Raw genomic sequence first — 25,322 nt, 5'->3', positions numbered from 1 at the left:
TCAGAAATTCTTCATAAACTCTCTAATGAAACAGTTCATATGATTGTGTTCTCTGACTGTCCTTAGATGACATGAACAAATAACCATCTATGCTCCAAAGGGTACCAACAACATACCAAGGGAAGAATTCTTCAAAGGTCTAGGTGAATAAGGCAATGACTTTACTGTCACAAGTCACAGGAACATGGGTAAGGAGTTACATACAGCATGAATGATTCAAATTGTAGCTGCATCAGAGAAAAAAAATGGACACCATGAGTCACAGCTCAGGAAAGCTGCACCCCTGGATGATCTCCACACAGACAAGTCTGTAATCAGAATCCTCGGCAGCAAATGTTACTGCTTATATAACCTTGGGGAGAGACCTTGTGATTTTTATTTTCTGAACTCCTTGAGATACCTAAGTTTGGTTACTTCCTGAGTCTTAATAAACTTCCTTCCAGGATGTAGTAGTTCAATTCAGAGGAAAATGCTACATTACGGTCTGCAACTGTCTGCACAGTCATTGGTTGGAAGATCTAAAGCTGCTTGCATCACAGGCCAGAATTGCAAAGAACACTTTTCTGCTGTAAGTACCACTTAAAACTAGTAGCTTTGGTAGCAGCTTATGAGTCAGATGAAAGTTACAAATGCAAAGCTCTAAAAGTTGAAAAGTATTTTGCTTCTTTTTTTTTATAAGGATGCATATAAGATGTAGCAATTGTTATTTTTCTTTGGAGACATCTACCATAATGTGGCTACTAAGTCTTTAGATAGTCTATTAAGGGCAAATAGATAAATCTTGAAAGCACCTCTAAGTCCCCTAGTGTGCCACCTCTAACACAGCCTAGTTCTGTTGACATGGATATAGTGGATCAATAAGTTCTTCATATATCTACATGGCTCTGCCTTTTGATTATACTTTGGCAGTGAAGGTCTGTTGTCACACCTCATAAGCACTGTCTATTACATGTGAATGGAGTTTCCCCCAGGCCTGTGTATTATGGGTTCTGTAGACCAAAAGCACAACCATATGGACTGGCTGCATATAATTTACCCATTAGTCTGCTCTAGCAAAGATTCTTCAGCATAGCAAGCACAATTATGGTTTCTGCTTGGCTAAGTTTTCAGCACTCTACAGTCATTTTGAAGATCCATCCTTTGCAGGATATAATGAGGCAGCCCATAATCTACCATGGCAACTCAGGCAATACAGCTTTGCTCAGCAAAGCTTCCTGTGGCTTCTAAGTGCCATGTTAGCTCTGAGATTGTCATGTCCCTGGGGAATGGAGAAAACACTGTCCAAGTACTGTGCAACTCAATCAATCAGCTACTGCTTGTTAAGTCTTGTTAGCTGGTCTTCATGACCAAGAATTCTTACAACTCAATCCTACAGGAGTATTCTTGGTCACAACTCCCAATGCTCTCTCCCCTCTACTTCAGATATTCCATGCATATTGGAGGGGTATATTAGTTGGGGCTCTTCAGAGGAACTTAAACAATATAATAAGTTCATATAAAAAGAGGATAGATTAGGTAGTTTACACTATGTGGTCAGAGGCTGTTGATCGATGGCTGTTATAAAACTGGGGAGGATGAGAGTCAGTGCCTGCTTAGTCCACCAGCTTGGGTGATTAGGACTCTCAATCTAGTGTTGGAGGCTTGGAGGGTTTCTGAGATATGGTGTTCAAATTGGAAGGCTAAAGAAACTGAGTTTTGATGTCACCAACGAATGGCACTAGCAGTGATAGCTGCAGCAATATGGTAGATGAACTCACTAGTATGCTGTGAAGACAGCAAGTCAAAAGAGCCAATGTTTTTGCTCTGGATGTCTTATACCTGGGAAACTACTCGAAGGCTCTGTTCATAGTTAAAGTGTATCTTTCTACTTCAAGTATCTTAATCCCTTACACATGCCCTCAATGCTTGATGCTCATCTGCTAATTGGTACCAGATGAAGTCAAGTTGACAGCTTAGAGATTATTAGCTATCATGATGCCACAACTATCATTTGTGTTAGGGACAGTTTCTGATTGCAGGTTCTGCACCATACACTTGTGTCATATCCAGGGCAATGGTTGACAGCTTCCCAGAAAGCACTTGGCCTTCCATTGACCTCGGGAGGGGATTCTAAGTAATTCCTTACATTGTGCAAGTTAATTTTTTGGAGGGTAATTAGCATGTAACTCCATGCTGTCATATGTTCTACCCTACCAAAGCAATTCAAAATTCCAGTGAATTAATGCTACAGAGGAGAATGATGGCAACTTAATTATTAAGTCATCTCAGGTCTGTTCTTTTCAAGAATATTCAAGAGTAACAAATTCATTCTCTGGAGCTTAAAGCAATGATATCTTATCTAAACACTTGAGTAAATGAATAATGAATCTGACTATTGGTCCTCCATGTAAGATTTGTACTAACATTTTTTTAAAAAAATTACACATAAGATAGAAGAAGGAAGACATCCTAAGAGGAAAAGAAGAGAGTTGGAAGATGTATGACTTATTTATATGAAATATACAAATTTAATTTTCAGATAATATGGTATTCTAATAGAAATATATATTATATATGGAATTTATGAATTAAGTAATAAGTAGTTCAAGTCTTAATTATGAAGAGTTGGGTGTATGTCATTTATATATAGAGAAAGCAATATTAATAGAGGAAGATCTTTTGAAATCAAGACTGGAACTATGTTTGAGGATCATTTAATTCAAGTATGGATTGATGATAAAATACCTACTTACACAAAGTTTACTCATATTTTTTAAAGCCCATACACAAAGGACTTAGATTAGAAAACTTGAGAAACACAAAGGAAAGATAGACACATCTCTTTAGAAGGAACTGCCATGCAGTTTTTATTTATTATTTTCTCAGGGCTTCCATACAGGCAGAAGGAAATATTGACTTAACATGGCATTCTTTGTTTATATAGGATTCTTGGCTTGCAATCTTTTCATCTCATAAGAAAACAGGAAGATATATCAGAATTCATATACCCACTAACACCACATATTTTTTATGTCTGAGAAAAATATTCGATAATAATCCTCAAATCTCTGAGCAAGATAGGAGAGATGCATACAGGAAGCAATAGTGAACAATGAAATGTAACACATTTAAATTTAAATAGCTCAGAGGTCACCTGAAACAAAATGAATGACAAATCAGGAAAGCTAAAAGTGTAATTGCTATTGACTGTGCAGTGAGCCACATCAGACAAATCTAGAAGCCATCAGTGCATCAGAAGAGGGAGGCCACGGTGAGGATACAAAGTAGAAGCTTTCAGTGGGAAGAAAGGACACTAATAATAATAACTGACCTGTGGAACTTATTGAGCCTGAGAACCATCTGTTTGTGCTCTTAAGTTTTTTTCTTTCTTTTATTTTTTCTGTAGGAGCAATTGTTCAACTGCGAGAAGAAAGGAGTAGCAAATATTGCTGAATTGGAAAAGTAATTAATGCACAGTGAGTTATAACACCAGAGAACACTGCGGAAAGAAACAAAAAGAATTCAGAGTAAAGCTAAGAGGGACTACTGACTCATTCCATTAAATATGCTACATTCAGTTCTTGCCATACTAGATTAAGAAAATGAAACTCATTTATATATCTTTCATAAGAATTGCTTAAGTCAAATGACTAAGGTCAAAATAAAGGCATGAGGGAAATGAATGTAAATAAAGTAAAGCCAGTGTTCAGTGCAGCATTATTTTCAGGAACCAAGCTTTGGAATCAACGTAAGTGTCAACTGATGGGGAAATGGGCACAGAAAAGGTACAATTACCTGCATTTTTATTTATATCTCACACACTCAGTGTTGCTTTGTCTTAATAAAGAAGAGAATTCTGGCTTTGTTCCAACAAGGGTCAACTTGGAGACTGTTCTACTAAACAAAATAACCAGGCACAGGACAACAAAGCCCTCATTATGTTACTTACCCATGGAATCTATGTTTAAGTCAAAGCCACAGAACAACTGAGTACAATGGGGGTTGCCAGGGGATGGGTCAGAGAAGGGGAAGAAAAATTTACACAGTCAATCTTTTCTGTAAGTCTAATGCCTAGAATGGACTCATACATTCTAGTCTTCCTGAATACTTAGAATTTATTATGCGATTAGGTGTGAATTGTTCTCACCACACAGAATTATAAGTATATGAGGTGATGGAAATTCGAATGAGATTGATTCTAGTAATATATATATATATATATATATATATGTATATATATATATATATATCCACATCATGTACTTTAAAATATGGAAATTGGTCTACTCTATGTCAATAAAGTTGGTGGAAACAGTGTTCAAAATATTATTATTATGATTGAATTACATAGCATGATTAATAAATCCACAAATATAATATAAATATATATAAAGTGGAGAATTGTTATGAATGGAAGGGCTTTATGCACATGTTTACAAATAGTCTTCATTATGTCTGCCATAGATGGACATATGTAGAATATAGTATGGACACAGAAGTGAATTTTTGCAGGATATTACATAATAGCTGGAGATGTGAGTTAGATGTAGAATACCTGCTTACAACTTGTGAGGCCTGTTGAGTGCTCTGCCAGCAGTGTGTGTGTGTGTGTGTGTGTGTGTGTGTGTGTATCACAACAATATTAGCCCAAAAGTACAGAATACCTATGATACAATCCAGAGACCATAAGAAGTTAAACAAGAAAGAAGGCCCAAGAAAGAGTGCTTTGATCCCACTTAGAAGTAGGAATAAAGTAATCATGGGATTCAGAGGGAGGGAGGGACCTTTGTCTGAGAGGGGAGTGGAAGGGAAAAAGGGGGCAGGATCAGGCATCACTGGCAACAGGAAAGAAGTTCAAAGGGTCAGGACAATGAATGGAAATATGCAGCAGCAGGGGTGGGAATAGGGATGGTATCCTCTAGAAAAATCCCAGAGACCTGGGATGTGAGAGGCTCCCAGGATCCAATTGGGGTGACCTTAGCCAAAATGCCCACAGTAGCTAGATAAAACCTGAAGAGACCACTTCCAGCAGATAGACAGGGCCTCCAGTGGAGCGATGGGTGTCACCAACCCATTTTCAAAAATTTTGACCCAGAATTGTTCCTGTCTAAAAGACATGCAAGGGCAAAAACTGAGCAGAGAATAAAGGAAAGTTCAGTGACTGGCCCAACTTGGGATCCATCTCATTAATGGGCACAAAACTCTGACCCTATTACTGATGCTGTGTGATGATGTGATGTTGTGTTTACAGACAAGACTAGCATAGCTGTCCTCTGAAATGCTCTACCAGCTGCTGACTGAGACAGATGTAGATACTTATAGCCAACCACTGGACTGAGGTAAGGGAGCCCTATGGAAGACTTAAGGGAAGAATTGAAGGAGCTAAAGGAGAGAGCAACCCCATAGGAAGACCAAGAGCCTCAACTAACCTGGACCCTAGGAGCTCCCAGAGACTGAGTTACCAAGATACACAGGGTTGATCTAGGGCACAAAGCATGTATGTAGCAGAGGACTGCTTTGTCTGGTCTCAGTGGGAGAGAATGTACTTAATCCTGTAGAGACTTGATGCCCCAGGTAAGGGGGATGTCCATGAGCAGAGGAGAATGGGGAGCACCCTCTCAGAGGCAAAGAGGAATAGGAATGGGGTGAGGAACTCAAGGGGAGTCTGAGATGGGGTGACATTTAGGAGGTGAATAGTTAAAATAATTAATTTTAAAAATTAATTTAATAAAAAGACAAGATGCAGAGAAAGATAGGGCTCTATGTCTATTTTACATGAATAAAACTATATCATTGGATGGTATGCTAGTAGGTGCTGCAAGAATTAGTGAGGAGCCTATCAGAATGGGGCGACAAAACTCCAGAAGATGCAAGGGAGATGTGAGGCTGAACATTGTAATGCTGTTACCTGTGTTTCAGTAGATTCCTCTCTTTTGAAAACCCCACAGTGTTCATTAGAATCTAAAACGATCTTTGATGGAATGACTGAAGGCTTCATCAAGCAAACCTGAATGACACTTTCTAAAAATTTTATGTTTAAAAATACATAGCAATGTATTGCATCATACACAGTTCTACAGAAAACGAGAAATGTCCCAATTGATAAAATGTCTTGGATATAATCCTCTGTACATTGTTATATATTCTAACTAAAGGAGAATCTGGATAGCATAGCTTGGCTTATAGTTCTTTGTGATAACATTGTGTGTGATGTTTGTTGGCTAGTAAAGAGTAACCAAGTTTATCACTGCTGAGGATCCTCTACCTATAGCCAGTAAGCTAAGGACTGAGGGAATAGTGGCGAGGATGCATGGTAGGTTGCACTTCTCTTTCCTAGCGAGGAAGTAGTGCTGAGGCCTGTGTTCATGGGAGCTGTCGTGCTGGGAGCCAAGCCTGATAAGCTGTGAAAGGCCATGGTTACCTGTTCATATGTTTTGACCTTCAGTTCTCTTTATACATGCTGATTTATCCAACTTCTTCTGTGACAGGCACTAACCTATGGAAAATGCAGTTAAAATAAGATACTCTGTAGACAAAGCACTAGTTGTAGACATTTACTTTATTGGTAGACCCTGGAGACTAAATTCAAATAAGTATGCAAGCACATCTCCCGTTTGATACATGAGAACTCAGCTGACCTTGCCATGTTCAATTAGATAGTGTAATATGCAACAAAGGCAAATGTTTCTGGACTGAACACATTCTGAGATCTTCTGCATCTGTCCTACCAAAGAAAAAGAGTCACACACAGATGTATGTCCTTTTGGGTAGAGGCACCTCAGTGACCCAGAAGGAGTAGTATTGTAATGTATATCTTCATAGGTATGCAGGGTATCTGAGGCAGGTTTATTTTCATTCTTGTAACCTAAATGTAGCTTTGACTCCACACTTGAAGTACCTTGACCTAGCTAGAGGCTTTCCTTACCATAAGATCCTCAAGCAAGTGAACAGTTAGTTCTAGGCTTCCTTAATACACAGCAATGCTGCATGTTATTATATGTATACTCCTGAATTGTTATCTGTCAGCTACTTGACATTGTCAACCTTCCCTCGTTCTTTACAGGCAGCCCTAGTGGCTGCTGATACCAGACTCTCCTATCATATCCTTGACCCTAGGAAATGGGAAGAGACAAAAAAATATTAAACAAACCAGAAAGAAGATCTTTGGCTTTCCTAGGGATAGCATCCTCTTGAAAGACTTGAAGAAGGAGTGGGTGGGTAGGGGAGCAGGGCAGGGGGAGGGTATAGGGAACTTTCGGAATAACATTTAAAATTTGAAATTGTATATAAAGAAAATATCTAATAAAATGTGAAAAAAAGAAAGTGATAACTTTCCACAAGTTTATGCAAATATACACCTGAGATTTTATTTTCCCTATTGAAGGGATGGGGAGTTTTTTTTTTTTTGTCCTGGTTTGTTTGTGCAGGGATAACTCTACGTAGGTGTGGACGAGAAAGTAAAAAAGATTAAGTTGTCACTTGGAGGTCAGTGCTGTTTAGGGGCATTGGTATCTTAAGAACACAGTAATAGCATTCAAGCAGAGCTCAGGAAAAATACACTGTACGTAGCAGGTCATAGACAATGGGGAGATGGAAAAAGACAGGGGAAGCTTGCCAAGGTATTTGAGGAATGAGAGGAGCCATGATAATAAAAAGTAGTGAGTGGCACAAGGTCAAATTCTGTGATGCTCATTTTGTGTATGGGACTGGATATGGCTCTCCTGTCATTCCCAGATAACTGCCTTGGTATCTCAGGGGCAACTACAAAACACTTTGCTGTATGGTTTTCAGATTTACCATCTCAGGATCTATTTTTTTCATAAGCAATGAAAATACAACTGTAGGATGAACTGAAATAACTTGAATTTAAGTTAGTTCTAAGGTGTTGGTGGAAAGCTATAAAGGAAATGAAGTCATTGGCAATCTTGAGATATCATAGAGAGGTGCATCATCAGCAAAAAGGTGCACCATCCCCTAAAATAGACTTTGAGTCCTGGAGGGAGAAAACAGCTCAAGTGACAGAATTATCATGAGAAATGCTCACCCAGTTTAAAAGAAGACAATCTCATTCTATAATATCATTGCTTGTTTTCCTTCTCCATGTCTCAATGCCTCTGAGGTCCTATCCATGCCTAAGTATCTTCCATGATTTTGGACAGGTTTTAAATAGCTTCCAAGGTGAACATTAAGGAATGAGTAAGTTTAGTTCTCTCTGAAAAAAGTTTTTGTCTTTAGTTAACTTCTTGATCTTCTGCGGGCACAGATGAGATTATATCTCATTGTAGGTAATCGCTAGAACACATCATGGCTTAGGTCCTGCCTTTTACCTGTACCCTCCTTTGTTCATATCACCTGAAAACTTTGCCTGATAACAGCATTAAGATGAAATAGAATACATTAGCCATCAGAACTGAATTTAATTTCAATTCACAATTTATTTTTGGTCATTTAATGGCTATAGATTAATGATTTCATCAAACCAAAGCAGCATATATCTTTGAGAGGAATATCAGAGACAAGGAAGTTCATAACACTAGCACTAAATTTCAAAAGACTAATTCTCTTCAATTCTGATAGGACCTGGCCTATAGAACACGCAGAGCCTGAGCACAGTTGACAAGAGTCTGGTGTATCCTTCCCTTTGCTGCCCCAAGTCACTGGACTATAGAGAGCTGGCTGTTTCCTGTTAGACATAGTTCTTTCCCTAAAGCCCTGAGAAAGGATTTCAGAAGCAACTGGGTCTTTCTGTTGAGAGCTCTTCTGCACTCTCCCAGTCCTTTCAGGGCCCTCCCTAAACAGCTAATGCCTATCACTTGGGAGAGTAATGTAGGAAATATGGCAGGCTTGTTCCAGGAGGCCAAGGAAAGCTAAGCCAATCACAAAGAGCAGCTTGAGCTGAACCAAATATGAGAGAACTAGTACCAGTCTCATCTCTCTAGGATAGTTTTTTGAATTTAAGGCAACCAAAGTAAAGAATTTCTGTCTCCAGTTTGTCTTCTGTTTCTGTATTAGTGGTGTTTTAAAATTGCTTTGAACAAGCATCTGACAAGAAAGAGTTTAAAAAAGGAAGCATTTACTTTAGCTTATAGTTCCATGGGATAGAATCCATCTCTGTGAGGCAGGACAGAAGGAAGGGAAGTCAGCTGGTCATATTGCATCAGAAGTCAGGAAGTCAAGAACATAAAGGAAGTGGAAATGGGCTAGAAAGCCTCATAGTGTGTCCACAGTGGGCCATTTCCTCCAATCCAGCAGGCTCTGTCTCTTGAAGCTTCCACATACAACCTTTCCAAAAAATACCAACAGCTGGGGACCAAGTGTACAAACCCTGGAGCTTACAAGAGACAGCTCACATTTAAGCCATCACTTCTCATCCTGCTTCAGAAGGACCTCTTTTGTTAGCTCTTCAGCCAATTTTATAAGTAATTGGGGATAAATGAGCTAAATCATTCTAGAATATGTATTTAGTTCAAGAATTCATTTAGCAAAACAACATGAAATAGCATATACATACTGAGTCCACAGCCAAACAGGCAAGGCAGACTCAGAACTTTCAGTCTAGAGATACTCAGAAATACTAGACCTCAAACAGCGAGATGAAAGAAATAGGTATCTGAGCATTTTAATCTTCTATGCAGAGTGCATCCTCAGCAGGGATCACTGAATCTTCAAAGAGGTAAAAATTAGTCCTTTGGAAGCAACAAGCCTTATATTTAGTATAAAGCAAAGGTATGAATAAACAAATATACACTTTGCATATAGTGTTAAAATCTTATGGTTTAGCAAACCCAGACACTATGGCAGATGACAACAAGAGCTTGCTGACAGGAGCCAGATATAGCTGACTCCTGAGGGGCTCTGCCTGGAAAATACAGAAGTGGATGCTCACAATCATCCATTGGATGGAGCATAAGGTCCCCAATGAAGGAGCTAGAGAAAGTACCCAAGGAACTGAAGTGGTTTGAAGCCCCATAGGAGGAACATCAATATGAACTAACCAGTACCCCCAGAGCTCCTTGGAATTAAACCACCAATCAAAGGAAACGCATGGTGGAACTTGTGGCTCTAGCTGTATATGTAGCAGAGGATGGTCTAGTTGGTCATCAATGGGAGGAGAAGCCCTAGGTCTTGTGAAGGTTCTATGCCCCAGTATAGGGGACTGTCAGGGCCAGGAATGGGAGTAGGTGGGTTGGGGAGGAGGGGAAGGGGATAGGGGATTTTTGGAGGGGATACTAGGAAAGGGCATTTGAAATGTAAATAAAGAAAATGCTTGGACCTGGAGGGCATCATCCTGAGTGAGGTAACACAATCACAAAAGAACTCAAATGATATGTACTCACTGATAAGTGGATATTAGCCCAGAAACTTAGGCTACCTAAGATATAAGATACAATTTGCAAAACGCATGAAACTGAAGAAGAACAAAGACCAAAGTGTGGGCACTTTGCCCCTTCTTAGAATTGGAAACAATCACCCATGGAAGGAGTACAGAGACAAAGTTTGGAACTGAGAGAAAAGGATGGACCATCTAGAGACTGCCATATCCAGAGATCCATCCCATAATTAGCCTCCAAACAATGACAGCATTGCATACACTAGCAAGCGTTTGCTGCAAGAACCCTGATATAGCTGTCTCTTGTGAGACTAGGCCAGGGCCTAGCAAACACATAAGTGGATGCTCACAGTCAGCTATTGGATGGATCACAGGGCCCCCAATGGAGGAGCTAGAGAAAGTATCCAAGGAGCTAAAGAGATCTGCAACCTTGTAGGTGCAACATTATGAACTAACCAGTACCCCAGAGCTCTTGACTCTAGCTGCATATGTATCAAAAGATGGCCTAGTCGGCCATCACTGGAAAGAGAGGCCCATTGGACACTCAAACTTTATATGCTCCAGTACATGGGAACGCCAGGGCCAAAAAAAAAAAAAAAAAAAAAAATGGGAATGGGTGGGTAGGGAAGTTGTGGGGGAGGGTGTGGGGACTTTTGGGATAACATTGGAAATGTAATTGAGAAAAATATGTAATAAAAAAAATAAAAAAAAAATCTTATGGTTTGAAATCTTGGTAGTCAATTCTGTTGAATCTCCTTTGCTCCTCCTAGCAGTGGAAATGCAGTGAGCAGTTTGGATAGCTGTGACTTTCTGACAGGATTAGCATACCTCTTAGGCTTTCTCCTTTTGGAGCTGTTGGAAGTCACTCTTTTCTATTATAGTGGGGTTCAGAAGAGGAAAACCGAGGCCCCAAAGGAAGTCCTCACCAGTGGAGGATAGCTGTGTGTACAGATCCTTTAGTCTCCTGTTGTCTTAAAGGACAGTCTGAAGATAAGCTTGGAAACCATGAAGAATATTTTCAGACAGTATAAAGATCCAAGAGAGACATCCAGGGATTCTTGGGTCCTTTCTTAAGTGAGAAGAATGGGAGTGAGAGCCATACTCAGGGACAGACAAGAGACAGATGGACAGGATTGCAAGGATCAGCAGTAGGCACAGAGAATAGACAAATGATGTCATTTTCCAAACAACACATCATCTGTGGATAAAGATTAAATCAGACTATGAAACAAACTTTGCTTCCCAGGTGTTATGAAAGGCATTAACAGCATCATCATTCCTAAGAGAAAACATAGGGTCTGGCAGCAACCACACAATAGAAAAAACAGATGAGCAAACTAAGCCAAGAAGTAGAAAAGAAGAAAGGCAAGGAAGAAAGAATAAGAAGGCAGGAAAACAGGAAAGAAAGAAACAAAGAAGTGAAGAAAGGATGAAAGGAGACAAGAAACAGAATGTGCTTCCTTTGAAAGGCAGGCAGCACTGGGCAGCTTTCGGGTGCTAAACCACGGTGCAGCAAACACTGTTCTTAACACATCCATCACTGGGGTTTGAAATGAAGCTACCTGCCCCATGAAGATATTTGATTTTTTAACAAGATTTGTTGGTGCGTATTAGTGCCCTTAAATACTAGAGGGCCCCCCAAATATTAGATATTGTTTATCACAAACATAGCCCAGCACCCAACTGTCCCTGGCTGCCTGCCTGCCTGTCCGTCTGTCTGTCCTTCCCTCCCTCCTTCTTTTCCTTCCTTCCCTTACCACTCTGTCTTACTCTCTCTGCTTCTGTTTGATCTTGAGACCAAGTCCACAAGCAATTACACCCCAACCTCACTATGGGCTTGCTTCTGTTTTAATGCCTCTAAGTTAGACAGTCCTACTTGTGTCTCCATGTTCTCCCCATCCTGCTTTTTTGAGGATTATATAATGATGAATCAGTACAAAGAGGCTAGACCTTGCTCACTCTCTGTCCTGAGTAGCTCCTCTCTTCTCACTTCCTGATTGCTTTGCTTATTTTCAATTTTAGTTTAGTCAATTTAATTTTACAAGTTTCAGTCAAACTTTTAGTTCTGGGGCACAGATAAGGTTCTGAACAAAGGCTATTCTGGTAATAACAGGTGAATATCAACTGTAATGTGATCTTGGTTTTAAATCCACCTGTCTTCATTTTATGGAGGCCCAGTCAGTCTGTCATGGCAGGCCAGCCTGTGACTGCTTTCCAGTCTAGTCATGCAGGCCACCCTCACCCCACATGTACTTCTATCTAGTTTCTGCCTTCCATTGTTCTCTAGGTTTACCCTCTGTCCCCTTCTCTGCTCTGCAAAACTTCAAGTCTATACCCAGAGTGGTTGAAGGCACAGTTGCTGATAAACCAAAAGTTTCCCACTTTAATCCAAAGCAATGAAGTTGAGTATGGCACTCTTGCTAACTCAGCGTGATGGACTGCTACAGAATTCCCAGAGGTACTTGCTGCCACCCAGGAAATCACAGCTTTTAACTAAACTAAAAACCATTTAATCTGCAGTCCTTGGGTTGTCTCTGATGCAGGACAAATACCAGCTTGCATTTCAATCATATTTATGAACCTCTTCAATTCTGAAATTATGTCCAAAAGTGTTTTACATCATCACAAGACAGGACTATATTAAGGCAACTGTAAGTTTGTTCCTCACTGTGGATTGTATTGTGCTTAAGCAAGCAAACTACTTTTCCCATGGATCACAAAATCTGTATTGACACCTTGTCACTCATGTGGAGATCAGAGAACAGCTTGTGGGCCCTTGTTCTCTTGTTCCATGATGTGGGTCTTGGGGGTTGAACTCTGTATGTCAGGCTTGTTTAGCAAGTGCCCTTACCTGTTAAGGCACTTCACTAGCCCTACTTAACCACTTAATGGCATTGATTATTTTTATTGTGAGTTCAACATCATTCTTATGCAGGTACGAATCCAGAAGCTAAAGAACATTTGTTGTGAGCATTGCTCTTTCCCAATGGGTGCCCTTGCACATTTGTTGAAAATCATTTGACTGTGGATTTAGGATATGTTTCTGGGCTCTCCAGACAAGTCCATTGTCTTCTAAACTTATCCTATCTGTCTTCACACTAAAGTCAAGGTTTTTTTTTTTTTGTTATTTTTATTACTAAAAAATGTAGGGAATTAGGGAAATTCTGTCATGCAAACTTTTTTCCCCCAAGATTGTTTTGGCTATTCATGGCCCTTTGAGAAACCATTCAAATTTTAGGATTTCTTTTCTTACTTTTGTAAAATATGTCTTTGGTTCATGGCAAGTTTGAGCTGATTGTATATCAGTTTAGGTAGTTATTATGTCTTAGAGAGGTGTTCAGTTGAATAAACCTTCAGGCCAGAGGTTTGTTAGTGATTACAGTAGCACCATGACAGGGTTCTGATATAGTTTCAGTCCCCACTCTCCCCTCTTTTAAGATAAAACAAGGTGTTTTGTTAAGGGAGGGGAAGGGCTTGTACCATAAGGAAGCAGGTTTAGTTAACATGATTCCTTTTATGTGACAGTGGTCATATTTTCTCTAGATAGGTAAATTGGGCCCAGTAATGAGTGACCCATGCTTTGTGATAGTGGCAGAGAAGTGAGGCATCTGTTACTAATGCGATGCAGTGGGGGTCATTCTCTCTCTGGAGGCCAATGGAGATTATTGTCTGAAAGACCATACCCTAGGAAGATGTAACACACACACACACACACACACACACACACACACACACACACACACACACCTCTCAACTAAAAGTGGAACAAACAACGGACAAAAATAACAAATCTATTAATGTTTAACTTGGTGAACCAATGAAATTTTATTAGGTTACTTACTAACAGGAGTATCAGGAGTATTACAAGGAGAATATGTCAAAAGGAGCTGCATCGCTGAAATGACACCTTCCCCCAACAGGGCTGATACTTTGTAAAAGCTGTAGCCCTGGGTTTCTCTGAACAGCCTTCAGGCAGCGGGCAGTCTTGACATCTGCCTTTCTTGCAGTGCTTATGGTCAGAGTCTCCCCACAACCGTTGTTTACTCATTTTTATATCCCTGTAGTATGGGGGGACTCAAGAACTCAAACAGTCCATGTTTAATCTTATATAGAGAGATTTTTAGCTTTAAGGCTTTAAATGTGAGCTTCAATTCAAATAACCACACAGGTTAAGTACTTCATACAGAACCAGGGTAGAGAACAGGATCTTCTAAAGAAGGAGAATAGAATATGGTGTAATAAAAGGATAAAAGGGGAATTGAATGAGATTAAATGGGGAGGGGAAGAGCGGGGGTTGGGGGGAGGAGAGGCAACTGATGCTAAAAGCCTTTTGTAAAGCCATATAGAAGCCTACTTTAGAAATAGACTAAACTGTATGAAAGAGATTTGAATGGAGTTACCATATAATGAAGGGAATAATACCCCAAGTAGATAATGTAACCCCCAGTGCCAGGAATGGAGGATATTATTTCTTTGAGTCATTCATCAAAGGGGTTGAGTAAACTCATGTAAACATTACAGGCTATTGAGAAGGCTCTTATTTACTCTCCACAAGCTGAGGGGAAGACCCTAATGCTGAACACACCGCTTTTTGTCACTAGACATAGACAAGTAAGGCTGCTGCCCAACTAGAAACGTCACCCTACTGAGTGCCATTCACAGCACTATAATGTACTAAATATATGACTTGAGGAGAGAGTAATCATCCCCCAGCTGCAAATCTCAACCTGTGAACTCTACCAGCAACCAGCCTGCAAGATAGACTGTTTCAATAGTACCGCAACGGTTATGATGATAGTAACCAGTTACTTTTTGGTTGGATTCAAGGTGTGTTCTATGACCTGGAACCCACACTGACACTGTTAATGAGTCCAATAGCCTGAGACTATATATAGGCTATGGGCCTTAGAGGAAAACAGTATTATTATTATGTTAAATGAACATAGCAATAACATGTTTCCTAGAGACATTCTGCTTTACTGATAGTTCAGATCAACCCTCTCCAGAGAATCTTCTTGCAGTAAATGATGAGTAACATAGACTTATAACTGCAGAGAGTGGAAAGCTTGGCCCTAATTTGGATGTCTCCATCGAACCCCTACCCTCAAGGCCCAGGAACCACACAGAAGAGAAAGTGGGAAGATCTTAGGATTCCGAAGCGATGGAAGGCTAATTGATGGGGGGGGGGGGGTACGCGATGATGTAGCTTACATGAAGTTGTCATCCATGATATGGTGAAATTTTTCAGGAATATAGCAGTTTGGGGGTCATAAGTGACCCTTACATATTCTTAATAAAGTTAACTTAATAAAACCATTAGTTCAACAAGCTGTACTTTAGTAGAATTATACTTTGCTCTGTTGTTGGTGCTCTACTACAGATAAATAAATATTCATATTTTCCTAGAGAAAGCCGATGAAACAGACACAATTCCTTCTCTATTAATAGCTCACCTTGGTACAAGAAATGGCTTAGAAGCAAAGAAACTTGCTGCCAATCCCGATGACATAAATTTGAGCCCTATGACCCACAAGGTAAAAAGGGATAACTCACTCCAGCAAATTACCTTATGATTTCCATACAGGCACATACACACACACACACACACACACACAAAGAGAGAGAGAGAGAGAGAGAGAGAGAGAGAGAGAGAGAGAGAGAGAGAGAGAGAGAGAGAGAGAGAGTATAAATGTAACAACTAATTTCTATAAAAGTTTAAAAGTTTGTCCTGCTTCACCTGGAATGTTTTCTGATATTCCTGCTGCATCTACAGTTACTTCCTCCACTCAAGACTTGAATCCTTGAGGGTTGGGGCCAACTGCTTCCAAGTACCTGTCAGTGTTTAAGGTTTTGAGCTCTCATAAACCATGAGTGCTCTTTCGGTGTGTGTTCATGTGTGTGCAGGTAGTGTGTGAGTGCATGTGTACATGAACTTGGAGCATCCCGATTATGCTTGACTAGTGGCTGGTGAGCTTGGGAGAGCCACCTGTTTGCAGTCCCCCATCATGGCTGATCACTTTACTGACAACCAATTCCCCAAAACCCATGAGCTTAGTAACCAACATCTGGAAAAGTCAGTCATTTCCAGGGGTGTCCAACTCACTTTTCCCAGATCCACTAGAGGAATAACTATCGATGTGGCACCTGCAGCTTTATGGAACACATTCCTTGAATACAGATTTGAAAATCAAAACTGCTTCTAAACCCATGGGCTGTAAAATGAATATTAGCAGGCATTAAAATGTCATTAATTCTGTTGTGCATCTCCATTGTAATTCTTGGGTTACTGGGGACATCGCCAATGAGTAGTAATATTTTTTGAAGTTTTTATTTCTCTTTTGAGCAATAGATCTCAAAAGTGGGCTGGAAATATCCACTAAGCCATGCTGTAAACACTTGTGTTGCCATCCGTGTTTTTCCCATTTATAAAACACTGATAGAGTGGAGTTTGTATAACTTAGAAGAGAAGGGTTTTCATTGTGGCAAAGGAACATTTGCACCAAATAGCTGCAGTAGCCTCTGCAAGAGAGTTGGCTTTATAAAATCAACCCAGACCCAGACTTCCTTCTAACTTAGAAAGTTGGAGAGAATATCTACATAAAATATAGGGATTTTTTTCTTATTCTGAACATGTTTTTATGTGTAGCTATCTTCATTAATTATCTGAGATACTCCACATTCCTTGCCTAGGATTCTCCATCAATACCTGCTCTCTGTCTCACTATGTACTTTTATGTGGCATACAGCATCTCCCTTTCGTGTCACAAAGACATTTCTGCCAGTGTCAAAGCTTTCTTCTGAGACTTTTCTCACCTCCAGGGTCTCTGCTTTGCTTCAAGCTGCTTTGATTTTTACGCAGGATACTGAACAAAACTTTCTGCCTGTCAGCAGTTGGGTTACTGTGCTTTTTAAGCTTTTGTGTGTTCACTCAATTAATGCTTTTAATTCCCTTTGAGAACTGTTGCAAAATTAATGTTTGGTGCTGGAGGTCTACCTTTGGGCAGTATGGCTTTGAGTATATCTCCCTCACTAACTTTAATTATTTTCAGCATTGATTTAACATGAAAGGCATGCAGCTCTTACTTGAACACTTCTGGGCCATTGTAAGGTTATTAATTGAACCTACCTTAATACTGTGTTATCAGGAGACAGGGAGGCCAAGAGAATGGGAGCCATAAGGGATTGGCTCCAGAAGCAAACTTAAAAGATATGCATTTAGCAGTCAAATTATTATTGGCTCATGAACCTCTCCAAACACCTATGCTCTAACCATCATGATTCACTGATCACAAATCACTGTAACAAATATCATAACATTTCTCCTTAAAAGTTTTTCCAGAATTACCAAAGTGTAACAAAGACCAAAAGTGAGTTCATGTCACAGGAAAAAAAGGGTGCTGTTTGCTGTGCTCAGTGGTAAGCTACCACTATGATTATCAATCTGTAGATAAAAATACATCACAAAGCCTGATAAAGTGACATAGGTCTCTACAAGTCTATCTTACCAGTTAGCTTTATCCTTAATTACTTTGTTTGTGACATTGCTGCTTCCTTTTCTCCAGATGGACTCAGTTTTGTATATTTGCTCCTTTGTTCTGCATCTTTAGTAGGAAAGTTTATGTGTTCTATCATTGTTGTGGTTGGTTTTGTTTTATTTTGACTCTTGAAGACGTAATACATGGAATCTGCCATTTGAAGCTATGTCATTACTTCCATAGGAGTCCTAAGCCAGCTTTGAGAACTATAAACCCCTCACTGGGTCCCCTTACCCAGCACATTCCCACTCACAAAGTGCTCATCTTTTTCAGCTCTAAGTATAATTTCCCATAAACACAATAGTGATAGTGTTGTCAACATGATAGAATCTAGAATCCCATGGAAGTTGTGCATCTGGGTATTCCTGTGGGAAATTGACTTGCTTTTATGAATAGAAAGGGGAAGGCCTCTCACACTTTATACTACTATTCCTCGCTGGGATCTTCAGCTGTGTAAGTGGAGGAAGGGAACTGAATTTCAGCATGAATTCATCTCTTTCTGTTTCCTAAGTGTGTACAATATGTGACCAGCTGCTTCAAGCTCTTACTGCCATGTTTGATTTCCTTGTTTATGATAAATTTTACTTCGACCAGTAAGTCAAAATAAATCTTTTTTTGGGTTGGTGAGCAGGGAGAGGGAGATGGAAAAGGGGGTTTTCAGAGGGGAAACCAGGAAAGGGGATAATATTTGAAATGTAATTACAGAAAATACCTAATAAAAAATAAATCTTTTCACTCTTATGGGTTTATTTATTTATTTTTTTGCCAGAATATTTTATGATGGCAACATAAAAAGAGACTAAGACATTAATGAAGTTCACCTTCCTTCTTTAGACCCCCAGATCCAGGCTCTAGTCTTCAAGCTTCTAAAACCACAAAAGAAATAAATGCTACATGAATTGAATTTATTATTTTCATTTTTAGGTTTTATGCCAACAAATATCAAATAAATATTTTAAATTTTTTGTCCTAAGCTTACAAAGACCTTTGCCACTCTAGTTAATTTTAAAAATTATTTCATTTATTTTTTTGATTTTATTTACTTCATTCTCCCCCTCTCTTTCCTCCCTGCAACTCCACCCATGTCTCTCTATTCCTTCTCAAACTTATGGCCTCTTTATCTTTAATTGTTATTATATATATATGAATATGTATTTATAGATTTATTCACAAATCTATAAATACAACCTGCTGAGTCTGTATAGTGTTGATTGTATATGTATGTTTTGGAGCCAACCACTTGATATTGTGTAACCAATTAGGGGGCTTATTGCTGAAGAAGACTAACTTTTCCTTTCTCAGAATTCATAATTGCCAATAGCTCTTCATCTAGGGATGAGCCCCATGAGATTTTCCATGCATGTTGATTGTTGCGGCCTGCCCGCAGTCCACAACACGAACGGTTCAACTGAGAATGGCAGTTCGAACTGAAAAGAGAGGAATCTAGACGGGGCGGAAGAAACAATGGAGCCAAGACAACAAACATTCTGATCAAGGCTCAATTTTACTATTTTCAGACACTCAGTTATAAAGGAAGGGGGAGGGAACCCAATATCCCGCCAAGTAACTCAGGGTCCAGTAGCAGGACGAACACGTGTGTGCCTCCAGGCAGCAAAGGCAGGTTCCAGCAGTAGGCGTGGCAGGACTAATGAGCCGGTAGCTCCACCCTTGAGCAAGCAAGTTCCAGGCTGGGGGAAGGGAGGCCACAGTTGATATGTCAACTGATGTTCTCATCATTCAGGTCTTGTTTAGGCAGCCATATTGTTGAGATTTTATTGGTGTAGCTTCTCTGTAACATAGAAAAGACAGAATTTTGCAACAGATTTCCTGGTTCTTAACAACCTTCTCACTCCTGCCATAATGTTGCCCATATCTTTAAGGTATAATGATTGTTCTGTAGATGTATCAGCTGGGAGTGGGCACTTCATGGTCCATTGTTCTTTACATTCTGACCAGTTGTAGCTTTTTGTGATGATGTCTGTCTGCTATGAAACTTCTTTGGTCAGGGGTTAGAGCTGTGGGCATATATATTTTGAATGCAGTTATGAATTATATTGGTTTAGGAATGTGGCAGTAAAATGTTTTCCTCTAAGGTCCATGACTTCACTAGGCAGGGTAATTGGCTAGGTTTCCAGTACCCGACATTATTTCCCTTTTTCAGCTGGCACAATTCCCCTTCTAATAGGCATTAAGTCTTATCAGACAGCTGGTAAGGCTATAGACCATCTAACAAAAATCCCAGGAATAGAAATGAAAAACCACCATTTGAGGTTTTGGTCAGTGTAACTCAAGCAACTCCTCAAATAATATTGGCTATTGCTGTAGCCCTTAGTTGCCTCCTAGAGGTTTGAAGTAAAGTCCATAATGCTGAGGCTACCACAGACTTCAGCACAGTACCTCACAGAGTACTTCACACACAGGACTCAGAGGAACTGTGCTGGACATGTTCTGAAAGCTGCCTTCCTAAGAACTAGCTTTATAATACTGATTTCCAGCCTGTTGAGCTAGCATGATTTCCATTCTTTAGAAAAATTAATATTGTCAAAGTATTGGAGTTTGTTTATTTATTTATTTATTTTTAGGTATTTTCTTCATTTACATTTCAAATGTTATCCCAAAAGTCCCCAATACCCTCTTCCACCCACTCCCCTACCCACCCACTCCCACTTCTTGGCCCTGGCTTTCCCTTGTACTGAGGCATATAAAGTTTGCAAAACCAAGGGGCCTCTTTTCCCTTTGTTTATTAATGAGAGAGGCAGACCTCCGATTTCATTCACTTTGTATTGTTAGCCTCTTATTATGATTTCTTCCAGCTCAGAGATCCTTGTGTCCCTATAGTTGCACATAAAAGACTAAGTATTTTATTGAGTTCATTCTGAGGCTCCTTTCTGTTGTAAGTGTACACAGAAGATGAAACCGTCCTTATTCCAAGGAGGAGTTCTAGACTCCCACCAATGCAGGCCAGAATGACTCCAATCTGAGGATATCCTGCCTCCCCTTGTCACTAGCCACAGCAGTACAGAAGAGTGAAGATCATAAAGTAGCAACTGGGAGATATTAGCTCTGGACAGGATCTCTAGCCCTGTTATGTTGAGCAGTACTGGGATGCTCTGTGGACCCTCTGAAAAGTAGCAAGGGTTTGTCTATGAGAAATGTGGCTTGCGATGCACTGGGAGTGAGCAAGGCTGAAGGTAAAATGGATGCATTTCTGGGTTGAGAAATGATTTTCTAAAGTCATCATTCATATCCTATACCAAATGGGAGAAGGGGCACATCACATGGATGCCAAAAGTTGCTTTTGATAAAATACATCAATATGGTTGGCTAGTACTGAAGTTTTTGTCAGAAGAAGATTTAAAGTAGGCTCATGTTAACTTTGTTTTACCTCTGTAACACTTGTGCCTTTTAGTTTATATTTTGAAATCTATAATCCTACTGATCACAGGGATACTACCTTCTTAGGGCAACCGAGATCCTTGACATAGAGAACAACTTGACAAGATCCATGCTCTTCATACACAAGCTAACCAAACCTAAACTCCCACCCACAACCACTCCCACTACTGGGCTCACAGTGTTCTCATACCCAGGTCTCAATCATTTACTCTTCTTTAGTTACCACAGCCAGATGTTCTAAGAAACTGGGTCTGCTTCACATTTCAGAGCCTTGAGAAATTATTCAAGATAGCTGTGTGTCCACACATCCTCTTTTGTTTCCCATCTAAAAGTACATAAGAGACTATTTTCTAGAATTTTCCCTTATTCCCTCTTGCTTCAAGATAATAAGGTTAAAAAAAACCAACCAACCAAACAAACAAACAAACAAAAAACAAAAAACAAAAAACAAAAAAAACATTTGCTGCCTCTGATCTCTGTTGATGACTTCTAAAGTTCTCCCCCAAACTAAGTGACCGGGCAAGCTCTAAACTGACAGATGAGGCTGCTACTCTTGGTGCTTTTTTTCTTGTTTCTTCTGCAGCCACCAACTGCTTTGGAAGTCTTTCCATTGCCTGTCTGCTTCTCTCCCAAATCCTTCAACACATTTCAGGTAACCTCTGGTCTCTAACCTGTACTTCGGAGGCCACCACAAGTGCCGTGCTTAGGTTTGCTTCTTCTCTATGGTGGCTCCATGGAGTTTGTGTCTTCCTCTAGCTTCCACCGCCTGAGTCTATTCACATACATAGCTTTATCCCTGCCAATTTGCATGGGTATGTGTGGATTGTGGTATTTGTATGTGTCAGATGTTTTCATGTGTGTGAGCACACATAGGTAAGGATGCCCATGGATGTGCCATGCACATGATGTGCCACACACATGGAGGACTGAGGTTGATAAATAGAATCATCTTCATCCATGCAAAAGAAGTACTTCATGCTCACTCAGCACTACATAAATGTGGAAGAGGAACATGTGTAGGTTGCCCTGAAGACATTGTGCTGCCGGGATCGTGGAGGCATTACTTCCTCTGATTCCTGGGAAGAAACTAGAAAAGCTCTTCAGAAGGCCAACACGACCCAACTGTTCAAAGCTTTGGGGCCTTGAGCAGTTCGTGCATCTAGTTAAGCTGCCCCAGATCTACCTTGAAGAAAACTAGACTGGAGTGGTGGTTGGTTATAAATCCCCTTGTTATCAGCAATTCATTCACCATCCCCACTATCAGTCTACTAAATTCATTTAGTTCCCTTTGCTTAATTCTTTCTTAGGTTACTCTACATGTTTGCTACATAATTTCTTTTAAGTTAATTAGTTTTATTTCATAGTGCTTATCTTTTAAGTCACCTTATGTTTGCAAAGACTTCATTTTGATAAAATTTATACTTAATTCTTCAGTTCTTTTAAAACCATTTTTGTTTGATTCCGTTTTCTGATCTTAAATCCTGCCGTTGCCTCCCATGTTCTGGGAGTATGGGCATGAACCATCCCATCTGGTTTATGAGGTGCTAGGTTTGAACTCAGGGCTCTGTAGGTGCTAGGCAAGCACTGTCAACTGCGCTATAGCCCCAGTCCTAAATCCCTCTTATTGGTAGTTGATACTCTTTATATTTTTGAAGAATTTGATAAAGTATTTAATTTTCTTGTTCATTTGTATTATTCACCTTGCCTTATTAATTCTGGGGTTGGAATGAGCTTCTTCATCTTACTTACCAAAACAGGATTTTTCTTCAGCAGAAGGTATGAAGTAATTTAAGGTCAATAGATTTTGGATAGGGAATTTTAGGAATATGTGAAATATTTGGAGTGGGAGATATTCAAGAACTTTACAAGTCACTTAAACTGGAATCAGTTCTGTTCTATCCTCCCACAGTAGTTTCAGATAAAGCTATGGAGAAAAACACTGGGTGACATAAAACAGCATACCTTTTACTAATTCAGTAGTTGTTAATATTCCACATCCAATAGTGTCACTCTTCAGTGTCATCAGTTGCAGGTTGGAACAGTGAAGACAGATGGAATGTGATAGAATTTTGCCAACAGAGATTAACACAGGAATCTGAAATCTGGAATATTAGCAGAGCCAAGACAATACCATTTTTAGCTGGGGGATTTTAAATGAAATCCTTTCACTCAGAAGACTATAAAGTTGAAATGTTTTCAATTGAAAGATTGGTAGACAGTATAGGGAAAGATCATGTCTACATTTCTTGAGGCATAGAAAGCATAGAATGACAAGCCAACGGAATGGGGACAATTTTGGTTTTTAGATTTGAGCTGAACCACTGTTGCAGCCAAAATATTCATACTGACTAATCAAAAGCAGCCTTAGGCATCAGCATCCTGTGTTCAAACTACTAAGTTCTTCATGCAGACTCAGCATGTTTTCCCAGGTGTTGTTATGCTTATGCATTCAGTTAAAGTGATGCATTAGAAAACAGAGGCCACTGGAAGACTCCCATTCTTTTTTGCTTTATTATGATATAATTGGCAAAAGCATAACTAGTCTAGGTAAAATGTAGTATTATAATATGTGTATACATTGCCAAATGATTACAATCAAGCTAATTACCATAAACATCATCTCATTTACACACTAATTTTGTGTGTGATAAGAACATTTAAGATTTAGACTGTTATCAAGTTTCAAGAATATGTAATACACATATATACTGTACATATACAATATACACACTACATATACATATACATATACATATACATATACATATACATATACATATACATATACATATACATATACATATACATATACATATACATATACATATACATATACATATACATATACATATACATATACATATACATATACATATACATATATGTTACCCTGTTGTGCAATAGATCTCCAGGACTTACTCATGACTGCAAACTTTTACTCTCTTAGCTTTTCATATCTCCTGGCCATGATAACCACTCATCTACTCTCTGTTTTTGCAGGTCTGACACTTCAAATTCTCTATATAAGACAACCACAGCAGTTGTTAATATTGGCCATCAAACTTAAGATAATTTGGAAGAGTGTACCTCAACTGAAGAATTGCTTCCATCAGATTTACCTGTGGGACAATTTTCTTGACTACTACTTTATTTAGGAGGACCAAGCCCACTGTGGGAGGTACCATTCTTAGGCAGGTGGGTCTGGGCAATGTAAGAAAAGTCAGTAAGCAGCACTGCTTAATCGATTTCTGGTTGGCTTTCCTGAATAATGGACTGTAACCTTTAAAGTAAATTCTTTCTTATTGATTTTGATCATAGCATTTTATAATAGCAACTAAATGCAAACTAGGACGATCATGAACATCTTGTCTTTCTGTGGATGGCTTATTTCATTTAACATAATATTCTCTGATAGGATAGAACACAAGGTTCTATCTTCGATGAGAAACCTTCATACTGGTTTTCACAGTGACCTAAATGATTTTATAGTCTCAGCAACAATGCACATGGACTCCAATTTATCCAGCCTCACAAAATACTACTACTTGCAATCTTTATTTTGATAATAGCTATCCTAACAGACATGAGCTTGTTTTTTTATTATGTTTTATTTATATTTCCCTTCTAATTAGTAATATCAAATGCCTTTGCACACATTTGTTGTCCACCTCCATGATAGGCAACTTTCATTTCACTTTCAATAATGCCTATCACTGTCTGTAGCGCACCATGATTTTTTTTTTTAAAGAAAACTTTAAACTCTCTGTGAAATATATCTAAACTTGGGTTTTCACATAGGCCCTACGTCATGGTCTGTATTTCACTCAGTAAGCTACAGTTTCCACCTTTGATGGCTTTGTCCTTTTATAGCCATAAATAATTCATTCATAGACAGGATAATATGTCCTTATGAGTTCTCAGAAAAATCTTCAGTGTGGAAATTTGTGTACTTGTTACTTATTTAACAAACATTACAACTCCATGACATTTACATTTCGTGTAGTACTGTCTGCTCATTCCCACACCAGCGGAGGCAATCATGGGTCTCCTGACATTTCTTTTCAGTCCATTTGATTTTATTT

General features: G+C 39.3%; 1 long non-coding RNA gene across 1 annotated transcript; it reads left to right on the top strand.

The window, feature by feature from the left end:
- The first annotated feature begins 493 nt into the window (after positions 1-493).
- LOC115029714 (uncharacterized) lies at positions 494-24,430 on the top strand. Its single transcript, XR_003835264.2, has 3 exons — positions 494-568; positions 3,386-3,455; positions 24,241-24,430. It is a non-coding gene; the product is annotated as an uncharacterized LOC115029714 (long non-coding RNA).
- Positions 24,431-25,322: the final 892 nt, after the last annotated feature.

Source organism: Mus caroli, unplaced genomic scaffold (assembly GCF_978045245.1).
Source record: "Mus caroli unplaced genomic scaffold, Mus_caroli_1 scaffold_2, whole genome shotgun sequence".
NCBI classification, from domain to species: domain Eukaryota; kingdom Metazoa; phylum Chordata; class Mammalia; order Rodentia; family Muridae; genus Mus; species Mus caroli.
This window is presented reverse-complemented; position numbering and strand designations above follow the sequence as displayed.